This window comes from Scylla paramamosain, chromosome 21 (assembly GCF_035594125.1).
Source record: "Scylla paramamosain isolate STU-SP2022 chromosome 21, ASM3559412v1, whole genome shotgun sequence".
NCBI classification, from domain to species: domain Eukaryota; kingdom Metazoa; phylum Arthropoda; class Malacostraca; order Decapoda; family Portunidae; genus Scylla; species Scylla paramamosain.
The window spans coordinates 8,855,767-8,860,766 of NC_087171.1; the positions used below are offsets into that span (position 1 = coordinate 8,855,767).

Genomic DNA, 5,000 nt, shown 5'->3' on the forward strand with positions numbered 1-5,000 from the left:
CTTTGTTTGTTGAAGTTGCCTTTTACTTTTGTCTAAACAGTTCATGCTTAACCTACACTACCTTAACCTAACCTAATTTAAATAATTTTCAAGCTAACCTTCTATACTGTTATCATATTAGCTTCATGGACTCTCCTAAATCAAAGCAATATTTACAAAAAGAAGCAGAAAGTCATACTCAGTAGAAAATTAAGCAGGGAAAGATTTCAGTTCGTGGAAAAGCAGGGTATATATATAAATCTGTAAGGTGGGAGGCTGGCTAACGTCCCTGCTGAAAACAATTATTACTGTAATTAATGCTATTAAATTACGCAGTAGATTAATACCTGTGGCTGACGTGGGGGTAATGTGGCTGGAGGCAAGATATGTAGGAGGGTACAGATAGATGAATATATATAGAGAGAAAGAGACAAATAAGTATGCAGGTAGAGATTAAGTTAAAGACAGACATATATAGATAGAGAGATAGATAGATAGACAGATAGACAGATAAAAAAAATTACTAGACAGTCAAGGTTTTCAGACTAAATGAGGAAGACATGAGTAACTAGTTGCGTACCTGCTTGCCAGTGTGTGTGTGTGTGTGTGTGTGTGTGTGTGTGTGTGTGTGTGTGGTAAACATTTCACGCTGCATGCATCACCTTTAATCCAGTGCAACAAAAGGCAGGTAACAGTGAGGCCTTTGATCAAGAGTCCAAAGAAAGTCTTGCCAAAAATAAAGGACTGTAAATGTGTTAAGTGTGTCAGTGGAGAGTATGAATGGAGAGAGAGAGAGAGAGAGAGAGAGAGAGGAGAGAGAGAGAGAGAGAGAGAGAGAGAGAGAGAGAGAGAGAGAGAGAGAAGAGAGAGAGAGAGAGAGAGAGGAAAGCTACTACTACTACCACTAATACTATTACTACTACTACTACTACTACTACTACTACTACTGTCTCTCTCTCTCTCTCTCTCTCTCTCTCTCTCTCTCTCTCTCTCTCTCTCTCCTCTCTCTCTCTCTCTCTCTCTCTCTCTCTCTCTCTCTCTCTCACATGCATATTTATTGGTTGTGTGTCTGTATGTCTGCCTGCCTTTCTAGCTATGGGTCTGTCCTGTCCGTCTATCTATTTGTCCGTCTATCTACCTGCCTATTTATATGTCTATCTGTCAGTCTGCCTACTTGTGTGTCTGTCTGTCTGTCTATCTGTCTGTTTATCTCTCAGTCTGTTTACATGTCTGGCTGTTCATTTGCCTGCCTATTTGCCTTCCTGTCTGTCTGTCTGTCTGTCTGTCTGTGAAACATCCTGTGACCTAACGAAGACCAAAACAACTTCATTCTTACTTAGAGAGAAGAAATCCACCATATACATGTTTTTTTTTTTTTTCTCCTTAATCTCTTGAACATGAGCGTTTTTTTTTTTGTTATTTTTTTCATGCTCTTTACATCAATGTGGTGCAAAGTATTAGTTTTCCATCTTTTTCATGTTCTGTTCTTGAGTTTTCTTAAAGATAAGAGTTACTCATTTTGTAGTATCAGATGAGCTAGTCTAATTTTTCCTATTCTTGAGAAATTTGGATGTCCACGTTTCTCTCTCTCTCTCTCTCTCTCTCTCTCTCTCTCTCTCTCTCTCTCTCTCTCTCTCTCTCTCTCTCTCTCTCTCTCTCTCTCTATCAGTCTTGCAATCTCTTTTGGGTGCGGCATGCCCTCCCTCCCTCCCTCTCCTGAGCGTGACCAAGGCAACTGCACCACCGCCACCACCACCACCACACCTGCAGGTACGGGTGTCCCCTTCCCTCGGGGCCTCTTGGCCTTGTTGTTGTTTGTCCTCCCTCTTGGTCTTCTGATTTTCTTTCAGTTTCATTACTACGTACGTATGTATGTATGTATGTAAGTCTCATCGCCATTCCTAGTATCATTATTACATTCCGTCCGTGCCATGCGAGGGTCTGGAGAGGCTTGGGGAGGTTGCCGGGTGGGTCGGGATGCACGTGAAGGTTCAGGCAATGCTGGACTCATTTCTAAGATGGATATCGGTGCTTGTGGGAGTTTATTAAGAAAAAAAATGGAGTTGGGTATGTTAGAGAGGGACTAAGTTCAAGCAACAATTACATAAGAGAGAATGAAATAAATAACACAAAATTATTTTTGTGTCATAGCAAACTTTTTTGAAAGGCTGGCCGTGACGTGTGTCCGTCACGGCCAGACGTCACAAACGGCCGCGGCGGGCGTGGCGGAGGGCCAGGTGTGGCCAGCCAGCTGCTGTCGAGCCCTCAGGCGTGGACCAGACGTTTGGCCACCGCCATCGACCTCACACAACATCCTGACTTAGCATGCGGAGGGCCACGCTGCGTCTAGTGCTTCAGTGCCAGCACGCCTTCCCCTGTCCCTCCTCTTGTTATGTTATCCGCTCTCCACTCCCAGCCCTTCCCTGTAGTGCTACTGCTGCTGTTGCTCCCCCACCGACAGCACCCCGAGTTTGCGTCTGGGGATCGATTGGTGAAGTAGCACTTCCTGGCGAGGCGATCATGGCATCATTCCCTAGTGCAGGGAGCGCGGTAACAGGCAGGCAGGTAGGTTGGCGGTGCTCGTGCGGCTGGCAGCTGAGTGGCGCGTTGGTGGCCGGCGCATGAGGCTACCACCACCACCACCGCCACCAGCGACAGGGCGCCAGCTAGCAACAGCGTTAACAAATGTAGGGCAAGAGTAGTTCTTAGTTTATCTGCTTATCATATTTCCCAGCGTTATGTAAATTCTATGCTGTGGTTTAAGTAGCGTATTTATTCTGAGCGGGTAACATACGAGTACGTGCCTACTTTTCTGTTGCCACTTTGAATAAGAGACAACAAAAGACTGCCTGCGTCATCCAGTTGTTTTTCCCCACTGTTTTGCTTTTTCACACGTGACTGATCGTAGCGTATGGATTTACGTTTATGGTGTTAGTTCCCGAGCCATTCCTCTCCCTCCCTGCATTGCTCTCCCTCCCTTCTTCGGCCACTTCCCTCGTCCCCACTCAGATTGCAACTATTGAACTTACAAAGGAGATTCTCAGCCTTAATTTTCAGATCGCCTGATTCACAAGTCTCTTTTTTATTTTTTTATTTTTTCGTACTGAGAAGAGCGCATAGCTAAACACGTGACACACACACACACACACACACACTCTCTCTCTCTCTCTCTCTCTCTCTCTCTCTCTCTCTCTCTCTCTCTCTCTCTCTCTCTCTCCGTGCCACTGCATAGGTGTACTTATATATAGGTAGGAAAGATTCTATAGCGGAGAGAGCAGACGAAGGTGAGAGAGAGAGAGAGAGAGAGAGAGAGAGAGAGAGAGAGAGAGAGAGAGAGAGGATATGTCATTGACCCACATCACTCTGCCTCCTCCTCCCCATGGCTCTCTCTCTCTCTCTCTCTCTCTCTCTCTCTCTCTCTCTCTCTCTCTCTCTCTCTCTCTCTCTCTCTCTCTCTCTCTCTCTCTCTCATCGGAGTCTAGTAAGTAACATGGGGAGAATAACTATCTATACCAATTTTCTCTTTTTTTTTTCTTTCGACATTCTTTTTCTTCCTTAGATGTTGGCGATTCCATTTTTTACGAATCATGTTAATGCCTCTTCTCTTCTCTTCTCTTCTCTTCTCTTCTCTTCTCTTTTCTCTTGTCTTCTCTTCGAGCTTACAGGATGAAAGAAGATGTGAAGTAGAAATACGACTGGTTTTCTACATACTCTCATAGGTTTAGTCGATGGAAGCTTAATGATGAGACATTTTGACTACTACTAGACTTAGAGAGAGAGAGAGAGAGAGAGAGAGAGAGAGAGAGAGAGAGAGAGAGAGAGCATTACAATACACACACACACACACACACACACACACACACACACACACACCTGTTGTCCTATACATTACAAAGCCATAGTCACGCACTGAGTGTTGCCTTACGATCGCAATCAACATTACCCACACAAGAGTACTGGTTAGGACAGTTTCCGATAACTTATTGTTTCTGTTACTCGTGTCTGGCTTGATGAGTGGCTGGCTTTTAAGTCTGACCTTGCTGTGATAGTGGAACAGGAGATGGACAGGCTGAAAAAAAAAATTAAGCCACCATGACTGTACGAAATATATCCCAGAGTAATAAAGGTATGCAAACATGTTATTAGTGAACAATATTAGTGAGTGGTGATCCTTGGTCTGTGTATAGTTTTCAAGTGGCACTGTTGTTTCTTCTATTTATTGATGTATTTTATGATTTATTTATTTGTTTGTTTATTTATTATTGGTTTATTGTAGGTTAATCTTGTTTTTCTTTCGTTTTCCTTATTTTCTTTGGTATTTGTTTGGTTTGGTTTGTTTGTTTGTGTGTGTGTGTGTGTGCATGGGGTGTGTGTGTGTGTGTGTGTGTGTGTGTGTGTGTGTGTGTATGTGCGCGTGTGTGTGTGTGTGTGTGTGTGTGTGTGTGTGTGTGTGTGTGTGTGTGTGTGTGTGTGTGTGTGCTATTAGGTCAATTTTATCGATAACGCAAGTTTTCTCTCTCTCTCTCTCTCTCTCTCTCTCTCTCTCTCTCTCTCTCTCTCTCTCTCTCTCTCTCTCTCTCTCTCTCTCTCTCTCTCTCTCTCTCTCTCTCTCATTTTAATTTTGAATGATGATAATAAAACACTTCGAATCTCCCGTGTGGTCTAGTGGCTAGGATACGCGGCTCTCACCCGCGAGGCCCGGGTTCGATTCCCGGCACGGGAAGAATATTTTATAATTAGTGTGGAGTAGTGTTTTCAGAAGCCCAAGAAAGGAAGTCGGGATCTGTTGTGTTTTATTATCTTTGGTATTATTGTATCAAATTTGTTTTGTTATCACTCCTGGATGTCTGCTAGTATTCACAAAGAAAAGACATATTGTGATTAAAGAACGTAATTTCTGGTATAGGTGAATTCGTGACTACTATTTCTCTTTTCTTTAGATGTTGAAAAATGTGGTCTGTACTTTTTTAAGATACTTGTTTAACTTATTTTTTAAGATAATAATAAATGATTAGGTTAGC

At 43.2% G+C, this 5,000-nt stretch overlaps 1 non-coding gene across 1 annotated transcript; it reads left to right on the plus strand.

The window, feature by feature from the left end:
* Window positions 1-4,630: 4,630 nt before the first annotated feature.
* Window positions 4,631-4,702, plus strand: Trnae-cuc (transfer RNA glutamic acid (anticodon CUC)). The gene has a single exon. It is a non-coding gene; the product is annotated as a tRNA-Glu (tRNA).
* The last annotated feature ends 298 nt before the right edge of the window (window positions 4,703-5,000 follow it).